We start from the raw sequence: 22,589 nt of genomic DNA on the forward strand, positions 1-22,589 counted from the left end.
AATAGGTTACTTTAAAAAAAACCTAATTTTTGACACACGAATATATATGTTTGAATAATGGTGCAGTTTGCATATGAATGATCATACTGGTAATTAAGTTTCAAACTGTTGCTCGTGTTACCGATGTTATATATGATATACGGTTCGGCTGAAACCAATTTCCGAGCGTATCTGGAAGTCTAGAACATAATATATATTGACAGCCACTAGACAGAGCATATCATTATATTATGAGGGCTAGGGTAAATGTAACAACTCAAGTAAGTATTATAAGTATCCAAGTTCTCGCGTTTTGTACACATTATTAAAGACTCAACACGGGTCGAACGCGATAGATTAACATTTTTACTTTTTATCCAACGTTTCGGCCAGGCCAACGTTGGATAAAAGGTAAAGTTAATCTTTCGCGTTCAACCCGTGCTGTGTCTTAAAAAACCCAAGTAATATATTTCTCCAATAAATTAAGTATTCAATAAATAATGTTTCCGTAAGTTTACGATACCGAGTAACGTATTCTTAAACGTTAAAACTGTATGGCAGAGTTCCTGATGTACCTATTGTTGAATCTGTGTACGCGATTTCTATCCGTGGTAGTTAGTAGTCGAGAACATTTCAATATGTTGAGCTCTCCGCGTTCCACGGAGTATTACGGGCTGAATATCCGGCACTTGTGTTTCCAATCGCTTTATGAATATTTTCGATGCTTGAACAAAATGTCTGAAAGTCTTCTTCGTTCAAATATTCTCGTAGAAATATCCAGTTGCCATTGTCGTAATTTCTCGGCATTTAAGTAGGTAATTTTGACAAATCACAAATTTATCATTTACGTGAAATATTTTTGAGACAAATCTCCAATTTATAAAATCAGTCGTATTCACTTCACACAAAGTACAATTTCCATTTCAAAGGTCGCGGAAGGAAAGCAACACGCCCTATTACCGTTTAGGGCAGCATCCTGGGACGTTTGGGCCCAACCTTTTGTATTCGGCGACCTTCTCCGTTGCTTTATGAATAAAATCACGCAAAGTTAGGCCATTCATGTGGCAATATGAAAGAGATAACGGATAATTTAGGGCGAATTTTTGTCGGTATTTTTTTGGGTTTTTGTAATGATATTTACTGTGCACCAGGGTGCTTATAAAATTAGAGACTTGCCTCTACTCTTTTCCAGTAAAGCCTGACGAGAAATTTTGCGGTATTTCAACAGATTTTTTTTTTTCATAATATAGGTAATGAACTGTGCATTAAATTAACAGCGCCTTCTTGACATTGCTCGAATATTTTTATGGCAAAATAAGGCAAAAAAAAAACAGTTAACAAGATAAATCATTTCCTTTTCTTATATGTGCCTAGGTAAATAATATACAATTTATTCTTATAAACTTACAGAATTCTCGGAAAATCTTTCATTATACATGATGAAACCCGGCCATTTATGATAGGTACTTACATGCTTTTGCTGTATTAATATGGGCTTCCGTGAGTTTTCACTATGTTCCATCATAATTTGAATTTATTTATAAACTTTGCTGCAACGTTTTCTTGTAGTTTAATTCCACAATTGTATTTATATTTTAAATTTTCATTAACGTAACTAGGCCATTTTTTCATGTTTATCAATATTTTTACTATTAAATAGAATGTCCACCGGTTATATATGGTAAGCGTGTTCAGTGGACACATGTAGAAATCAACATCATAGTGTAATAATGGAAAAAATGGATCAGTTACAATTGTCCTCCAGTCGAGATTTGCCCCGCTGTGCCTTAGGTAGGATAGCATTCGTGTAAGAAAGTTTGTGGATTCACATTCTTCTACGACAGTATCACAAACATGTTCCTTTCTTTAAAGTTCCCGAATTCCCGACAAGTCTTCCATTAATTCCGCAGACACCAGAAGCCATCAGGGGTTATGGCCGCTATCTAAATTGTGCAATTTTCTCGCTGGCAGCGCTCCAGCCACCTGATTCTGTAGCCAAAAGTACAAGTTGACACTCCGTAGCGTATTTAATATTGTAAACGGGACTTAATAGCGTATACCTAACTAATTTTTTTAACAAACCTCCGACGTTTCAAGGATGGCTTTGTCCCCGTGGTCTCGGAGCAGAAAGTCTAGCAACAGCAGCAGCAGATAGTTTGCTCCGAAACGGACCACGGAGACAACGCCGTCCTTGAAACGTCGGAAGTTTGTTAAGAATTGTCAAGTTTATAATATTAAATATGTGTAAAAAAACGTGAAAGTTTAAATCAGTGTTCAGTTGCGCATCATAGTAATCTCTCTCTCTATCATTCTTTCGTGTAATCGCGACAGAGCCAGTTTCGTATCGTTCGCCTCGAAACGTCAACGACAGTGGTCTTGGCTACAGGCTGCTGGCTTGGCCGAAGTGCATGACAATCGTTGACACTACGTTGCGATCGAAACAAAGTCTGTCTCTGTCGCGCCACTATAGAAGAGCGGTAGGGAAAGCTAGCTACGATACGCTTACCTCACAGTCATGTCGTGTCGCTGCCGTGTCACGAGTTGAGACTTTACTTTAGCGTAGATTTTGAGTTTTACGGAAGATTGTGAAGTTCGGTGTCGTGTAGTTGGAAGTTTTTTATGTGGGTTTTTAATATTTGTGCTAGTTTTTAGTTTGCGTGTCACTCTCGTGAGTTAAACTGCAAATACATAAATAGCGCTAAATATATGACGGGAAAACTTTTTTAGTATCTTAAATTTTAGATATACAAACAGAAAGTACTTTAGAAATGTCATCCAGAATCTTACTCGGACTTCAGTAAGTAAATAGAAAAATTCCAAGCAGTGAACCTTTATTTATGAACACATATTTTCCTTTCTTTCTTTTCTTTGAGCTAATAAAATGAACCGGAAACTTAGATCAAAGCCGTGACTTTGATTGCAGAACGTGTATTCCCATCGCTTTTACAACCGAACAGTTTTCAAGAAGACTACTTCAAAAGACCCTATTAGAGTGACCAACTGTGACGTAACAAGAAACTCTTTTACATTGATGCACGTGCCGGTCTAGGCTAAGTGACAATCGTTGACGCAACATGGCGATCAAAACGCATCCTGTCTCTGTCGCGCAACTACAAAAGCAATAGAGAGAGCCTAGCTATGACCGGCTTACGAAGCGTAAGCCGTTGGCTAAGTACCCTGAATGATAAAATTCGCCTGCACACGGTATGCGATTGGATGCTATCGCTGGTACCTAACAAAGACTAGGCGACATAAAGACATCCCGGAAAGGCAATTTGATCCGACACCGTCGGCGCTAGATGGCGCTGGCATTGCGCCAGCGGCGAATGCATACTCAGCAACGCGACTGAAGATTTATTACGTTTCTCGAGCATATGCGAAGGGTGTAAGCGACGGGAAGGTTGTGTTAAAATGTAGCGTTTAAAAAAAAGCGTTTGGGGGGTGTTTGAAAGGTTTGGAACGGGTTAAATTCCAGGCCGTTCGCGAGGTGTCACTGCAATTTTGTAAGAATTAGTTTTAAGAATTAGTACATTACTACAGAGGCCGGGACAAATGGGGTTGCCGGCCGAAGACATATAGACGGCCGAGCGAAGCGAGGCCGGATAGGTCTGAGGCGGGCAACCCCATTTCCCGCCGAGGTATGTATAGTGCTTTTCTCAAACATGGTATGAAATAAATAAAGTCTACTGAAAATAGTAACTTTGGATGGCTGTATCTCCTAAACGGTGCGTCGTAGCGCAAAAATAATCGAATTTTCGTTCCCCTTTAATACCCCGTATACGCCTATAAAAAAACAAAAAATTAAAAAAAAAACGAAAAAATTTTTTTTGTATGAAAACGCACCCAAAATCTAATATTGTCTAGGGCCCGTACCAGTTGCAGTCGGCACGTCTATAAAGCCCCTTATAGTTTTTTTTTTTAATTGGCTAAATACCTGGATGTTATGTCACAATTATCAGTGTTTGGAAATTAAAAAAGAAGACTTTGCCGGCCTTGGCCTGCAAGGTTTGTATGAAATTCCATTATCTATCAATCGTCCTAGCCGCACCTGCAACGTCATACTTCGCTACCAATTATAAGGCACATAACATCAATATTTCATACCATGTTTGAGAAAAATTTATTATTATAGAATCTTTTGTGTGTCAATAATATGTTATATTGCAAATAAATGTATATTTAAAAATAAATGAATTGGAGTAGCGTCCCGTTATGTTAGGTGACTAACTGAGTAATTAATAATCATCATTTTCTAAATTGGTCTGCCAGCGGGCCTAGCAAATTGACAATCATTTATAATAAACGTCAAATCAGCACATTTGTCATCAGAACGTATTTTAATTGGCGTTTGGCGATTTAGATATGTTTGACATTTTGACTAGTAGACCAATTCAAATCGTAATATAGTCAAGTACAAGATTTGGATACGGTACAAATCGGATTTTTCGCCGTCAAAATTGACTTTTTAGTTTGAGGAAATGCCACTTTTGACAATGATACTGATCGGTATTTTTCTCATATTGCAGTACCAGTCAACCAAAGTATTTTGGTATGAGTAATTTATGATAGTTCATATTCACTTATAAATGTTGCAAATGTTGCAATCACAAGAGCTTTTCATAAAGTAAAGTACTGAAGCTTCTTTGTAAAGTTGTGGATAAGTGAAAGATGGTGCGCTGAGGTTAAAAGTTACAAGTTATTCTGAAACTTAAAACCTCACTCTTAAGTTTTATTTAAGTATTGTAAGGCGGGATGGCGTTTGGCGAAGCGAAGAGAAAACCGAGAGTACGAATCTAGACTTTATTGACAAGGTTACAAGTTAGTGATACCTCACTGAACCTACATGACCCAGCAGAGGTGGATGCAAGCATGGCTAGGTAGGTTTACTTAGCTAGAAGACACTCGTATGCTTAAGCAAAGGTTAAGGCATAGAGCGTGCAGTAAGCTAGTTCCTACTGTGAGAGTACAACGATACTCGGTCGACGCCGGGGGGTCATGATTCTACGTTGACCAAACGTTAGCGTGTTCTATTTTTTCCACTGGCGCCATCTAGCGGTGACACTGGAACTAATCATCCATAGTGCAGTTGTTGGGTGTATTGCGGTGATGGCGTTACAGTATTCTTTAAATTTTCTCGTTAAGAACATCTTTCTAGAATAAGTTGCAGTTAGGAGATGGTTAAAACCTATTATGCTACTTTGTAGAGTTTATAACCGCGATTATATCTAATAAAGGCTACTCGCCTCCTAGTCAAATCAGCTTTTTAAGAACTGTCAAAACGAATTTGAACGACTTGCTAATATAGGATTTATATGAAATCGAATTGAGTGACGTCACGGTCAACTCAGTTACTTTATATATTTCTACCTGACTTAATAAATAGAAATTGGATTTAAAAATAACTTCTGTCCACGTTTTTCTTATCATTATCTGATGCTTTATTCCGTGCATGGTATAAAATATTTTATTTCAACTGCAGTCAAGTTCCCGATTATAACCAATTCTAAAACATTAAAACCAGTGGTAGATGTACTTCAAGGCAGTATTACGACTGAAATGATTTCTATTTTAGGATTTTTTTAATAATTGGCAAGAAGCATTTTCGCATAGAAAGTGTAGATGACATTTTTGAAATAAAGGATTACTTCCTTTCATAAAACACCGCCAACAGCGAAATGTCTACACCATTTTCCTCCTCAGAATGTTTAAAAATACTCGGGAAATTCTTATTTTGCCAAACCTTTTTGAAACTTATTAAGAAGCTAATCTCTAATATCCTCGCGATTTCAGCGATTTGTCTGAAACGGAAAACACTCTGCAAAAGCCGACAGGCCAGTTCGAATATACACCGACATCAGACCGAAAGACGCCATCCAGTGGCCTATTTCACAACAATGACAATTGTTGGTCGACAGTAACACTTCGCCGTTCATTGCCTGTTCAACAAGGAAATATTGACGCTGAGTAACAAAGTCAGTTATCAACCCAGAATCAGGCACAGAATTATCAGTGTCAAGTGTCAATGTCATTGTGGTGAAATAGCCCACAGTCTTTGTGCGTTTCGCCCTCGGTAATATAGCTACGGGCAAGCACAAGCGAAATGCACACTGTCCGAATTCAATCTTCAGATGTAATGATATCCTATTTGAAAGCCTTTTATACATCTTTCTACACATGCAGCTTGTGGTTGTCTTATACGCAGAGAACCTATGGAGCCCTCCGTGTCCAATACAACAACGCGTTCCGGGTGTTGGTGACCCCGCTTCTGTAGCGCATCTGGGATGTTTGCGGAGGCGCGTATAGATTGCTTTCATGCAACCGTGCACAAGCGATGCGCATCCCTGGTGCGCCGGGTACGGGCCAGCCCCAACACCATCCTGCGCTCAGTTGCGGACTGATATGACTGTCCATACTTGAGGCAGTGCTGTGAGATGGACGTTTCCTGCAGCATATACCATGTTTAGTTAAGTTTTTTCTTGTATTTACTAACACATCTAGAGATAAGATTAATTATTGTATACTAACAAATTGTATGAGTCTTGTTACTTGTCAAATAAATGAAATAAAATTGAGTCATTCAGTCATAGCCTGTGAGTCATTTAACTGCTAGCTAAAATTTATGACTCAAATTCAAATGGAACTGGCGGGGCATGTTGCCAGGCAGGGTGGTGGACCAAAATGTTGACCGAATGGTGGCCGCTATCGGATGTAAGAAGCGCCTGGCATCCGTTGGCTCGTTGGGTGGACGACATTCGAAAAACTGCGGGGCACTTCTGGATGAGATTAGCCCAGGACCGGGATAAGTGGCGTACACGAAGGGAGGCCTATGCTCAGCAGTGGGCAATTAATGGCTGAAACGATGATGATGATGAAAATTAATTTAGCTAACAACCGGAGTTAAATATTAATTTACGAAATCTGTTTTTTTCCTGTTGAAAAACCGGTGTTTCGCAGGATCTGGAACCGTTGTTGTTTTCCTGTTTTGTCGTTTCAGATTGTATCTGTTTTCTACCCTAATTTGTTGCTTTGAATTTTGTTATTTAGTGAAATTGAGCTAGAAGTTTCATAATAATCATTACGGTATATTTTCTTGGTCTGTTTAGCAATTATGTTTCTAATTTTGTCTATCTGTTACATCTAACTATTTCGAATTAAAACAAGGGTCGGTCGGCACTTTTTTTTTAGCCCGTTGAAGTGGGCAAAGGCGCCGAATTAAGGAAGAGTCCTTAATTCTCATAACCCTCACAATTTACAAACATAAAACTCCTTATTTTAAAAGTCTGTTTAATAAAATAACTCGGGAAGGTTTCTTTATTTTTCTCAAGTTAAAAGTAACTTTCAAATCCCGTAATTACAAGTTTTGATCCTTTTTGCGAGTTTTCTTTTAATTTGTTGTTTCCTTGAACTGATTTATGCGTGGGCGGCCTGTCGACTCTAATAAAAGGTTATTAAAGAGCCAACAGGTCAGGAATTAATCTTTTGCGAATTAAATATTAAGGTCGAGCGTGGGGAATTTATTGACCTCATTTTTTTTATCATTGTATTAATGAAATGAAATGAAATGGATTTTTATATTAAAGGAAAAAATGGAAAATTTACGCTTCCGGCGGGACTTGAACCCGCATCATTTGCAATCCGTGCAAGGCTCTTAACCAATTGAGCTACGGAAGCCACGCCGGACATCGCAAATCTTTCCATGCCTTTCCTTATGTACACACGTCTTGGGGTGACGTCTAGCGCCATCTACCGACAGACTATTACATCTTGTAACGGCACTGGAGTCTCAAGTTATATTGAGAATTCACCAGTAACAATGTGCTAACCCATACTAAATTTATTTTTAACAAGCAGAAACGTCTGCTAACGATTCTAAACATTTATATATTAAAGGAAAAAATTGAAAAATTTACGCTTCCGGCGGGACTTGAACCCGCATCATTTGCAATCCGTGCAAGGCTCTTAACCAATTGAGCTACGGAAGCCACGCCGGACATCGCAAATCTTTCCATGCCTTTCCTTATGTACACATGTTTAGAATCGTTAGCAGACGTTTCTGCTTGTTAAAAATAAATTTAGTATGGGTTAGCACATTGTTACTGGTGAATTCTCAATATAACTTGAGACTCCAGTGCCGTTACAAGATGTAATAGTCTGTCGGTAGATGGCGCTAGACGTCACCCCAAGACGTGTGTACATAAGGAAAGGCATGGAAAGATTTGCGATGTCCGGCGTGGCTTCCGTAGCTCAATTGGTTAAGAGCCTTGCACGGATTGCAAATGATGCGGGTTCAAGTCCCGCCGGAAGTGTAAATTTTTCTATTTTTTCCTTTAATATAAAAATGTTTAGAATCGTTAGCAGACGTTTCTGCTTGTTAAAAATAAATGAAATGGATTATTTATTTTCCAACTAGGCATATCACAATGCGCATATGAACGTCAAATAAAGCTACACCGGCTCTAACCCTACGCCTCAGCCTCGAGAAGATTTCAGTCCCCCCTTAGTTGGAGGGGGGTAATCCACTATGGGACCGGCAAGAAACTCGGCGGGCCACTTCTTTTCAAAACATTACATCTTATAATTAACATGCATTAAAAAAAAACAAGATAATGTTCAGTAAGTTGTCATATATTTTGTTTGTATGATTGGTTTAGGAAAAACATCTTCTGGATATTAGTGTTCTTATATCCTCCTGGGTGTGTAAACACGAAGTTATCTCTCTCTCTCTATCGTCCTTCCATTTTAGTGCTAAAAACTGCGCTACAGATCGTGCTGCGAAAACAGCGTAATCAAAATGCCCCTTGTCTACGCACTCTGTTACCTGAGTTCATCTTTTTGAGCATTTTTAGAATTTGGGACCCATTTTAGTGCTAAAAACTGCGCTACAGATCGTGCTGCGAAAACAGCGTAATCAAAATGCCCCTTGTCTACGCACTCTGTTACCTGAGTTCATTTTTTGAGCATTTTTAGAATTTGGGACCCATTTTAGTGCTAAAAACTGCGCTACAGATCGTGCTGCGAAAACAGCGTAATCAAAACGCCCCTTGTCTACGCACTCTGTTACCTGAGTTCATCTTTTTGAGCATTTTCAGAATTTGGGACCCCCCAATTAGCGTCAGTCGTTAACAAAAATTAACTCACTGTCAGTTTTGTGACGATAATTTAATTAAGCATGAAACGTCAATAGAAATATTGTTTTTGTGTTAATTACATAAACTTTAAGCGATAATCTACATTCAGAATTTGAAAAAAGTAAATTTTTAGACAGATTTTATACTTAATTTGTCGTCACAAAACTGACAGCGAGTTAATTTTTGTTTAGGTACAACTTACGCTAATTGGGCGGACCCAAATTCTGAAAATGCCCTTTTATACTTCATTTGTCTGTAATCGACATTATAAAGTGGTCCATAGAGGCTAAACCTTCACTGTTCTTTTCATCAATTTATGAAGTCAATTACTTTTCCAACGAGTCAATAGGAACTGCCAACTTTTCCAATTTCGCCTTTAACCTTTTAATAATTGGGCAATTTGGTAAGCTGGCGAAAATGTCTACGTTTTGCAAGCTCGGATGACTGTGTTGAGCGGAGAAATCGTTTTTCATTTAATATTTTTTCGACTCTGTGCCTTGGAGTACACTTGAACGTATTACATCTTTAACATCTATTTCGACAAGGAAAATCCTCACCCAACGGCGAGACTTCGTCGGTCATTGCTTGTCCAACAAATACATTTTGTTGCTTAGTATTATCGGCCAAGAACTAGGCGCAAAATTGTCTATCAATGACACTGTCGTCTCCTTAGTGTTTACAAAAGCGACTGCCCTTCTAATATGGAGGGTAAACTTTGCCTTGATTTATTCGGTTTAGGTGCTCACGATATTTTCCTTCGCTGAAAAACAACTAGCAAATATTAAATGACAATTCGTATATACTTGTACATTCCGAAAAGCTTATTCGTACGTTGACACGTACGAATAAGCTTTTCGGACGTTCTGACGTTCGAACCTTCTGGATTCAAAGTCAAGCCACTAGCACCAAAAAAACAATTGTTGACGTTAGACGCCGATCAAAACGCAGTCTGGCTCTGTCGCGCTGATACAGAAGAGCGATATAGTTAACTAAGATAACGGTATTATCGTGAGCGTTTAATCATTTTGCTACGTACCCAGGAATGCCCTTTTTCACTACAGCCATAATTTCTCATCTAGCTAATTAATTACCCTCATTACTGGTACCTACAGGCTTCTCTCCTGATGAGGGGTGTTTGCAATCACTCGAAAGATCGTTACGAATTGGACCGGCAGGGGTCGTTCTATACATTTGCTCGTAAATTTGGAAAGTGATAAACGATGTGGTGATTGTTTTTGTCTATTTCGATTTAATTGTATTTAACACATAACATTCATAAGTACCTGGGAATCCTGGGATGTTTAGTAGGGAGCATACCAAGAAGTAGGGGCGGGTATGTTCAATTGTTCATGCCGATTTGTGCAATCTGACTACTTGGGTATTAAGTGAAATTAGTAATGCCGTGTCTTGCGTGGGCGACGGTCGCGCGACCGTCGCGCGACCGTCGCCATCGCATCGTCTACTTCCATATCGATAAGGTTTGATTTCGTATGCGTCGCATCGCCGTCGCGCGACCATCGCGCGACCGTCGCCCACGCAAGCCACGGCGTAAGCCTAATGTATTCAGACATATATCCTTACTACCCAAAATTCTACCCGAAGATAGGTCTCACTCAATATTCTGTACCAAGCCTATCTGAAACCGGCCCTCAATTGTCCAGAGTCCTAACCTTTAAATATTAATGAACACTTATCTTTGAAATATGACCTCCACATAAACGTCTAACCTAAAACAGCCCTAAATTGTAAACATCTCGGCGATGTAAAGAATCCCAACTTCTTCAACGCTCATAAATTATTTACGAGTCCAAGGAACATTGTCCGATGCAAACTTGAATAATTAAGTTACATACCTTACTTTTACAAGGTTCTAAGTTCCAGCTTTTTGTACTGAAAGCTGCCCTTTTGCGAATTGTATCAAAGTGTCGCCGCGCTGCAACTTTTTTAATAAGCAACTCTGGTAACGTCATTCCTTTCCCAGCTAGTTTATAGTGCTGTCCGGGAAACAACTTTATGTTCTGTGGAATAAAATTCGCTTTCCGAATGCGTGTGAGTGTTTTACGAGTCTGACAACCGTCTTCTTGTTCCGTATTGAAATCTTAGTAAATAGTTCTAGTTAAACCGTAAAGTTATAGTTTTTAATGAAATTGAGACAGACAAGTTCTACTTTCACAAGTTTTACTTTTGGAATTTTGAAAAGTGTCAAGTGACATTAATGGTTTATTCCGAGAATTTAAATAGAAAGATCGTAACTCATGGGAATTATGCTTGACAAAAAACTTATCCACAATTAACATTTTGAAAGAACCCCTTCCGCGACATACTAGACCGATTTTCATGAAACATGGCTAAGAACACTCCCGACTAACTCAGCTTTCAAACAAAAAAAAACTAAATCTAAATCGGTTCATCCGTTCGGGAGCGATGCCACGAACAGACACACACACACACAGACAGACAAACAGACAAATGGACAGATAGACACGTCAAACTTATAACACCCCGTCGCTTTTGCGTCGGGGGTTAAAAAGAGTAGAGAAATTTAACATTTTTTTTTATCACAGCAATACTAATTGTTCTCATACAATGACTCATTATCCATTTGCCATATGAAAAACGGTTAACATTGAGATTTTGTTAAAGCGTGCTGAATAAAGCTTTTTCTATTATATTATATTCTAGATGGTGGTGCTCTTATAATTTTTTGCCAGACTATATTGACAGACTTTGTATTTACACTATCTTAGACAGCTGCAGCAAGCATAGAGTATACTTGAATTGAATAAATATCCGAAGAACGGTGTATCGTTGACTTCAAGAAACTAACGAGAAAACAAACAATATCTTAAAATACAAACTGTTGAAGAAGCAAGGAAATCAACTGTTGATACTTTATCTGCAACGGATATTAGCTCTTCTTCGCAAATGGGTCAACAGTTCTCGATATTGATATTTGCTGCAAGGAAGGAAACTGCGAAGACTTGAAAGCGCCTTTTAACTCGCTACGCTGAACTCTGTTCCGACTCGGAGGAGTAAAGGCATGGTAAAGGAACAACGAACAACTCAAAGGATACAGTTTATGCCTTGTATGAGTCAGGCGAAGGTTTGTTTGATGTCGGGTAATTGAAGAAGTCTCACGCCTGGGATGTAGATCGTGAGTACCTGTTTGGTTTCTGTCGAGCTCCCGATATTTTGACGTTGCTACATGCGACATAGTCGCGGGTAACTCTGCGAATAAGTCTAGAAACCTAGGGATGACGACTACATTAAAAAAATGGCATTCTGTTTAGTCCGTCATTAGATCGTCTAAAAATACTGAATACATATTTTTCGCTTTATCTAAAGAATGAAAAAATACAAAGATACAGGGCATCAAAGTTTGGGAGTGGGGGCTTGTGACGTCACTGTTAGGTAAAAAGTGTACCTAGGCGTAACGTCACGCAAACCTTCAACGCACTGTACCGTCGTCATTTTTCGTTCATGAGAAAAAAGATAAAATATGTGTCCAAAATTTTTTGATGATCTAACTGATGGACTAAAGATTTTTTTTTAGTTGTCTCGCCTATTGAAGCAGACAGGAGAGGCGAAAGGCATGCAAAAGGAACAACGAACGACTCAAATGGACACTGTTTATGCCTTATATGAGTCAGGGTGATGGTAAACAGTTGTTTGTTGTCGGGTAATTGAAGTAGTCCTTTGAATGAGATGTTCGCATATTCGACGTTGTTACACGCGTCATGGTCACGGGTAACTGTGTGGATCTCGACAACCAATTCACACCACTATTTTGCATACCTAATGAACAAATAAACATAAATCTGAATTTTCTCGTTACATTAGCCGAATGTGCGCTCTAGGTCGTATAAAACCATTAGTACCTACTACCTTTACTGTTCATTCATTCATGAATGTGGGTATTTTATAATTCAATGTCAACGTTTCTCTATTAATTGGCTAGGTCCTAAGTGGTATCATGGAGTACAGTCACCGTCATAAATAAGTGATGATTTCTGTACCTTGTCGCTTTAAATCGTTTGACAATTTCGTATGACATTTCAAACAAAACGTTAATGTGACAAGGTATAGAAATAATCACATATTTATGCCGGTGACTGTACTTCGTCATATTGCTATCCCTATGTTACATAATACCTTGTTATGTTATTATGTTAATACTCTGCTGCTACTCTGATACAAACTTACAAAGTGGTAAACTTAGGGGCCCGATTCAAATTGAAGTGACTTACTAGTAATATTATCCAACTCATTTCATTCACAAAACTGCAAAAAAAAGTAACACACCCAAGAAATATCTTCCTCCCAAGTATTCATGTTTTACAAAGAGTTTTTACAAACTTCCTTCGTAGACGCTCGATTCCTCACTGATTACCCGTCTTTGCGACAACTTTCCGGGATCCCTGTTGCTTTTAAGTTTTCTAAACTTTGTCTATATTTATTTTGAAAGAACGGGAATTTAAATTTATACCGGAACTTTAGTTTGGAAGATTATTTTGGTATATTTTGTCTGTCTAACTTGCTCATCATTCAATTTCCTTCTGAATATTTTCATTTTGCAAAAGTAATGATAATTAGATATGAACGGTAGAACAAACATTTAGTGCAAAATGATTTACAGTAAAAGGCGATTTCCTACCGTCCCTTAGGTAATAAGCAATATAAGAATATACAGGATATATGTTTTTGTAAGTACTAGCCAAACTTTGCATAGTAACTTTTGAGGTCGTGACATAATGAACAACTTTTATTATAAGACCATTGCTGAAATCGCAAAAAACTTGGTTGCTTCATAGAAATGAACGGCAATACATAAGAAACAGCCAGTTTTTTTCGAAAAGCTAAAGTAGTGTTAAGTAGTTTAAATCATTATAAGTACATGAATATCGACTCATTGCAGTTTTATCTAACAAACAAAACATAACCATTTTAGTTTCTGAGTAAAATAAAAGGCTCATGAATCTCATGATTGCCATAATACGGTGTTTAATTTAGACTTACTACTTAACTTAATACCTACTTCAAACAAGAGTAGGAAGAACAAAGTTAACAAAAAACCAAACGTTCTAATTAAAAGTCTTTCTGCATTTCACACTGACGTTGCGACGTTGAAAAATAAACTGTTTGTAAAACTTCGTGCTAGAGAAAATATGTAGCTTTCCATGCAAAAAGGGCCCTTTTGATTTAAGAGTAATAAGGTTCTTTCTTTCTGAAATTACAACAGAAATTCTGATGAAATGGTCCTTCTTACATATGAAATGCGGTATTTTCGGACCGATACCTAGATCTACGTCCTGCAAACCTTAAAGAAAAGAACGTACACCCATCTTAAAAGGCCGGCAACGCACCTCCAACCCTTTGGGTGTCCATGGTCGGTGATCGCTTACCATCAAGCGACCAGACCTGTGGACTCGTTTGCCTCCTCATAAACATTGAAACACTCCTGTGTTTCCTTTGAACATGGAACGGCACATAATGTATGTGCTTTTGTAAAAAAAACCCGAGAGAAAAGTTAGTGAAATTATACTCTGGTATCTGGGGGTGTTCACAGGCCATTACGGGGTCAAAGAAATTTTGGCCAAGATGGGACACGCCGACAACACTGATTGTCGCATGTGTGGCGAAGAGGAAGAGACCGTCAGACATTTAATGTGTGAATGTCACGCCCTCGCCAGACAAAGAATGAAGAACTTTGGAGCAGGCTACCTGGCACCGAAGGACTTCAGAGAGCTACCCATGAAATGAAATGAAATGAAATGAAATGAAATGAAATGAAATGAAATGAAATATTTATTTTTCAAGTAGGCATATTACAATGCGCATATGAACGTCAAATAAAGCTACGCCGGCTCTAACCCTACGCCTCAGCCTCGAGAAGATTTCAGTCCCCCCTCAGTTGGGAGGGGGGTATCCACTATGGGACCGGCAAGAAACTCGGCGGGCAACTTCTTTTCAAAACATTACATCTTATAATTAACATGCATTAAATAACAACATACAATTTAACATGCAAAAGTATTCATCAAAGAATATGAACAGACTAGGTACTCTATGGAAATCAATTTCAATAAATTATATTATTGCTTGATAATACGTCGTTCTTCTTCAGAGAAAACATATCAAATTGTCATAGAAGAAAAAGATAATATGAATCTCAATATCATTAAATATGTAATTTACCTACACAACATAAAATATAAAATATTTGATGTGCTTTCTTATCTGAACTGTGTCCTCTATACATAATACAATTATTTTAATTGCTATTCGTTTTTTGTAGTTTCTGGTTCGGGCCATGCATGTTTGTCTGTCAAATAGTCCTCGACTCTGTAATAAGCCTTTAACATCAATGATTTTTTTAAGTAGTTCTTAAGAGCTGGGAGGGGTAATCTCAAAGCAGTGTCAGGTAACTTATTATAAAAATGAATGCATTGCCCAACAAATGACTTCTGTACTTTACGGACACGAAACTTCTTTATGGCAAGCTTATTTTTGTTTCTAGTGTTATAATTATGGATATCAGAATTCTTAGTGAAACAGTCTAAATTCTTAACAACATAAATTATACTATCATAAATGTATTGGGAAGCTACAGTTAAGATATTAATTTCTTTGAAGAGTTCTCTTACTGATTCACGTGTTCCTAAGTTGTAAATAGAACGAATGGCTCTCTTTTGTAATACAAAGATAGTCTGTATGTCAGCTGCTTTGCCCCAAACCAGAATACCGTATGACATTACACTGTGAAAATAACTATGATACACTAGGCGAGCTGTCTCAACATTAGTCAGTTGCCTGATTCTCCTAACGGCGTATGCGGCTGAACTTAATTTGCTTGCTAGTTTCTTTATATGAGGGCTCCATTGTAGATTTTTGTCCAATGTTAAACCAAGAAACAGTGTTGTATCTACCATCTCTAAGCATTCATCATTCAAAAGTATTTTTGTATCGATTGGTTTAACATTCGGCAGAGAAAATCGAATACATTTGGTTTTCTTAGAATTAAGAAGTAAATTGTTGACAGTAAACCACTGCAGTACATCAGCTAACGTGCTATTAATTACATTGTAATCCGTAGATTTTCGGTCAACATTAAAAAGCAGTGATGTATCATCAGCAAAAAGTACTATTTCACAAAAGTTTTTCACTATACATGGCAAATCATTTATATAAACCAAAAACAGGAATGGACCTAAAATTGAGCCTTGTGGCACTCCTAATTGGACTACAGTCCCGCTAGAGCGAGTTTTGTTAACAACTACTGTTTGTGTTCTATTGCTAAGGTAAGAAGACATAAAGTTTAGGGCATTTATAGACAAACCATAATGTTCTAATTTCAAAATGAGCGTTCCATGATCCACACAATCAAAGGCTTTTGAAAGATCACAAAATATGCCAATTGCATCACAAGAATTTTCCCAAAAATTATATATATGTTTAATGAGTACCGAAGCAGCATCGGTCGTGGAACGGCCCCTTGTGAAACCGAACTGTTTGCTTGTAAGTAATCTATGTCTGTTGAAGTGTCCCAGTAGATCATTTAACATTAGCTTCTCAAAGACTTTACTTAGTACAGGAAGTATTGATATGGGACGGAAATTGGTTATATCACTCGAATCACCCGATTTAAAAAGCGGTATGACTTTGCTACATTTCATAAGATCTGGAAAGGTGCCTTGTGAAATTGAAATATTATATATTACGGCCAAGTAAGGTGCTATTATATCTATGACATGACTAATTACTTTAACTGATGTTCCCCATAAGTCTTCCGTTTTCTTTAAATTGAGTGACTTGAATGTTTTAACAATATTTACAGAGTCTACTTGACTAAATTCAAATGAATTATTACATTTCTTAACATTAGCACAAAGTAATGAATGGGCTTGAGCCGCAGAAGAATGTAAACATTTTGTGGTGTTAACGGCTATATTTGAGAAATAATCTTCGAATGCCGAGGCAACATCGCTGTTCGACACTATTTGTTGATTATCTGATACAATGTTGACTTGACAATCGCGTGATTTACATTTACCAGCTTCTTTATTTATAATACTCCAAGTTGTTTTCACTTTGTTGTCCGACACTTTCAATTTAGAACTAATAAAGTTTTTCTTGGCAGTTAAACACACTTTCTTGAAGATTCTTGAGTAGTTTCTTACATAGTCCAGGAATTCTGAATTCTTGTTCAGCTCTCTCTCACCATAAAGTTCATAAAGTCTTTTTCTACTTTTGTGAATACCTACAGTAGCCCATTCACTAAACTTTGTTTTAACTTTTGACCCACTAATAGATTTCACTTTGAAATTGTTATTAAATTGATTAAGAATTACATTGAAAACATCTTGATACAAATGATTACAGTCATAATGCGAAAATGGTATTATAGACAAACTATGTAGAATTTCATTTTTGAATGATTCCAAGCGAGATCCAGTAATGGGTCTATATGTTATTGTTTGTGGAGTATCATGAATAACGTTTAAGAAAGCTGCCCTTTGGCCGCTGTGATCGGAATGAAAACAGTTAAATAATTTCTTATCTATACATTCACAGTTACAAAAAATATTATCTAGGCATGTTGCACTAGTCACACCTACCCGGGTAGGTTCAAGAAATAAATTAAATAAATTAAATGATTTAAACAAACAGAACATTTTAACAGTATTACTAGATGACTCGAGCAAGTTAACATTAAAATCTCCACATACAATAACATGTTTTTGGCCCTTGCATACTAAATTCAGAACATTTTCCATTGTAGATTCAAATATGCTGAAGTCAGCTGATGGTGGTCTATAAACACATACAATAATATATCTGTCTAATTCAACACATGAAATTTCTATAGTTCTTTCTATGGAATATTTTACAACATCTTTGCGCTCTTTACACTTCATACAATTTTTAACAATAATAAGGGAGCCACCATGAGCAGCAGATTTTCTGGCAAAAAAACTAGCTAATTTAAAATTAACATAATCAAATATCAACTGTTCTTGTTTCAACCAATGTTCAGTAATACACATAACTTCAACATTATTACTATCTAAAAATAATCCTACTTCTAATTCTTTGCTGGAAAAACCCTGAATATTCTGGTGAACAACGTTCATATTCAGGTGTTTTTCCGCTGTCTTACAATCTAGTTTAAATGAGGCATGGGGTCCTTGGCTTTGTCAGCTGACTGAGACTTATATATAACACTATTACATCTATTTGGCTCAATATTGAAGGCCAATAACTCCACTAAATATACAAATAATTTCTTTGGCAAAAATACCTTCCGTGGAGCTAGCATGAAGCGCTCAATGAATTTATTTAAGTCAAAGAAATGGTACTTTTTATTAACAGCTATGGCATGGTACATTAAAGAATTATAGTAAGCTATCTTACAATTATAGTCATATGATACATTTTCTGCATAAGGTAGTGCACATAATATAATTTTCCCCACACCAGATTTTTCAATAACATTTAGTGTGGACATCAATTTATCTATGCTAAGCTTATCTACATTAAGACTATTTCCTAATAAAATTACTAATGTAGTACTGCTATCATAACATCCCTTTGAAATAAGGTCACATAAATGAGACAAAGTAATGTTTTGATAACAGTAATTTGTCACTTTTACTGTTATCAAAACATTACTTTGTCTCATTTATGTGACCTTATTTCAAAGGGATGAGCCTCATCATCCGATACGTGGAGATGGTCGAGAAGCTCCTGAATAGCTGAAGGATCTTAGGATCGTAGGGGGTAATTGCACAAAAGATCCCGATGGGTCGAAGTGTATCCGTAAGGGCCCCCGCAGATTTAAGATAAGATAAGATACTCTGGTAGGTGTATTTGCAAACGCTGGAAATTAGTTCAGTTTTCAACCAATAGAAGCGTCCTGTTGGTTTTAATCAAACGAATATTGGAAAGGTTTGCCGATGAAAGGTTTGCTGGTGATTTCTAATTCAATTTAAAATTTAATGTGAAAGTTGATTTAGTTAGTGCTTTACATCTATAACTACACGACTATAGCCCAGTTAGCTTAGCCAAGGTGACGGTCGTTTGCGCTGTAGCAAAAATACGCTTATTGTATCTATCCCCTTCCATATTAGTGATAGTGCGACAGTGATAGTTGTTGATTATTAATTGAACGGTTAAACCCGTGTCACGGGTTAAGAATTTCGCCACCCCCTTTCTTTCTGTGGGTGTCGTAGAAGTGGACTTTGGGGTATGGGTTCAATTGTGGTGCACCACATTCCATTTCATTTATTCAGTCACATAATAAACTTACAGTAATATCACCAAGTCGTTTACATGCTAAATGTCAATTCTAATATACAAATGTCAAAAAATATTGTAAAACTAAACTATTTAAGTACACAGTATTGAAATGGGCTAATATCATTTTCACTTTATTTTAATCCCTTAATTGCTAGTAGTGGCATTGAAGCTAGAGCTGTTTGATGTGCTCTGCCTACCCATTTTGAGAATATAGACGTGAGTTTGTAAAGTTTAAATAAATGCATGTATTGTACTTGTTATGCTTGCGTAACTAACATTTTTTTAATTAATTACTTCAAAATTTGAAACCGATTTTCCTAACGAATACCAACTCAACTATTCTATCAACAAAGCGAAATGTTCTCATAATTCCCATCCTTCTCGAATACCGAATTCACTGTTGTATTATACGAAACTGCAAAACTGGCCAAAGTTTGCATACTTCTGTAGCTATTCGCTTCGAGCTAATTATGAAGTTGAACGATCCAAAGAGGGTTGTAATATTTGTAATGCCTCTTTGTTCATTTGTTCTACCTTTTAGTACGAGTATTCTACGTTGTTATGTTATTTATTATCTTTAGTGAACTGTTTGTGTGTGTACCTATCCTTTGTGCATGCAATATTTGAAATTGCTTATTCAAGTATTAATACAGCGCAAAGCAATAGCAGTTACACCTAAAACATACATGTTAAGTATAGTTTTATGTAGCTTAGATATTGATATTGCCAAGAATTGCTCTAAAACTGTAGCAATGAGAATCTGTTAACAGAGCAGCATAATAAACTTCGCTCGTTAGATAGTTCGGATGTAATAACCAGCCAATGATATTGGTTTATCCCTTTTCTCATCTCGATATTTGTATCTGCTGGAAAGAGACGGGGTGTAAGTTTATTAATAATCTAATTCGTCTTAGTGCGTTTTCACACTATCCGATCCGATATCGAATATCGGAAGGATTTCAAATGCAAAAAAAAAGATGGCGGCTTCAACTCCGATGTATGGGATATCGGTCCTATATCCAGTGTCCGATGGGATAATGTGAAACTGAAAACGCACTTAAACTCTTTCCCTAATATTATAGCGATAATATATTATGTGTCGAATTTTAGTAAAACGTCGCTGATCACAAGGACGAGATTTGCTTATATCTTTATACGAGTAGGTAAATATATACCTAACCGGTCAAAACGGCAAATGAAAAAGTGGAACGTTTTGCTTGAAAGGGCATAGATTAGCTTAGGATTAGGGATTAGATTAGATTAGATTAGCTTATTGAAGGGGATACAGTGGCCGTCTCCTTATTCCATTCATAAATGTCGTATGAAATGGCCGCTATTTTATAGCACCGGCATGCTAGAAAACTAGAGCTTTATACCAATTGAAAAAACTAGAACAGAACTCTTAGAACAAATTAAATTATTCTCATTTGAAAATATTTTAATTTGTATTTTTTATTATAATTTAATTTGTTCTAAGATTTGCACGGCAGCGCCATCTCTCTTCGCTAGCTCGTAATCACATGTGTTGATTCAGTTAGGAGGTCGAACTAGTTTCGGTTCTACCTCAGAGATGGCGGGGGGCGCCAAGCCTTCGGTAATTGTGTCATATACTTGGAAATTTCGACCCTTGCTTTCGTGATCCGATGGCCGAGTGGTTTTACAGGCATCCGTCCGGTTAACGGAGTACGCTGGTTCGATTCCAGCTCGGAACACTTGGAGGCCTTGGTCACTTTTTCTTTGTATATGACATTTATTTAATGTTTCTAGAACAGAACATTACAATGAGTTGCGAGTTGAGATTAAACGCCATTTTACTGACTTATTTAAAGTAGGTACGTCGCAATTTTCTCTTCACGTCTAAGTTTAACTAAGCGCCTAATTACAGGCTGTCACCCGTGGAACCTTTTACGGGACACACTTGGAAATGAGCTCAATGTGTTAGGAGTTAAGGTAGAATTTAGCACACGTGTTTCTTTGCATAGGATTAGGCTTGTGGTCCTTGCTTGCTAATTTACTATGTGTCAAGTTGCTAATGTAAATTCAGTATGTTAATGAATGTTACGACTTTGCGTTGTATTTTTGTAAAATTCGACTTGAAAAAATATACAGGGTGGGGCCTGTAACAAAAGCAAAAAATTAAACTGTAGGCTATACTCCTTAAACTGACCAACATTTGTTCAGTGACTTTTAAAAATTATGAAGTCTTTAAATTTTTAATTTTTCATACTAAATAAATATTAGCTTCAATGTACGCCATTATTGTTGACATTGACGTTGTCTGTCACACTTTAGACTTAACAGAATTCGCAATACATTACCTCTTAGAAAAAACTTTCAAGGGTAATAAAAATTAAAATACAAGTTATTTTTAAAAGTCGCTGAACAAATGTTGATCAGTATAAGGAGAATAGCCTACAGTTTAATTTTTTGCTTTTGTTACAGGCCCCACTCTGTAGAAGTTAAGTTAATTACACTAACGTCACTAACATTATATATTACTTAGTCAAAAGTTGTATCTTCAAACCTATGTCATATATTATGTACCGTCAACCGGGGTGGTTTTAAGAAAATTTGGGGTTACTTTTATGGCATTTGAACGGCTTTAAAATTAACATTATTCATTATTTACTGAAACTGCTAATGATGTAACTAGTTACATCAATATTCTTGTAAATCTACCATAGAAAATTGAGAATTTACTTACAGTATGACTTTAAAACTAAATTTTCAAAGTCGCTCCTGCGTTTTAAAGCCACTCCGGTTGACCGTAGTTTTTTTTTTTACTTACTAGCCTAATATACCTAAGGATGTAACGCTGGGTGTTGAACGGCGAGGGAAAACGCTTGACGCAACACTAAATCAGAACAAAACTGAAGACGTCCACAGAGCGCGGATATCTCGCCTCCCCATCTGCGATGCATCCTATCAGGATTGCGGTGACAATCTCGTTTGTATGTGATTGCGTAGCTTGCATTTCGTGCGGTTGCCGAGGGCGATGTATTATACGATTTGAGAGGTTTATATCAAGAACGTAGAAAACGCATTTATTGTGTATGCCGAGACAAGAATTTCAAATTTCGGGGGAGGGAACATTTTTGAAACTTTGGTATTTGCAAGATAGGCGAGAACTAGAACTGTACCTACCTACTAAATAATACTGAGAAATGTGTACCGTTTTCCGCCGAT

At 37.1% G+C, this 22,589-nt stretch overlaps 1 protein-coding gene across 1 annotated transcript in view; it reads left to right on the plus strand.

The window, feature by feature from the left end:
• The window catches only part of LOC125229598 (syntaxin-binding protein 5-like), a 525,297-nt gene that overhangs the window by 420,565 nt on the left and 82,143 nt on the right, over positions 1 to 22,589 (plus strand). The gene's annotated exons all lie outside the window — the stretch shown is intronic.

The sequence above is a fragment of the Leguminivora glycinivorella genome, chromosome 9 (assembly GCF_023078275.1).
Source record: "Leguminivora glycinivorella isolate SPB_JAAS2020 chromosome 9, LegGlyc_1.1, whole genome shotgun sequence".
Lineage (NCBI taxonomy): Eukaryota > Metazoa > Arthropoda > Insecta > Lepidoptera > Tortricidae > Leguminivora > Leguminivora glycinivorella.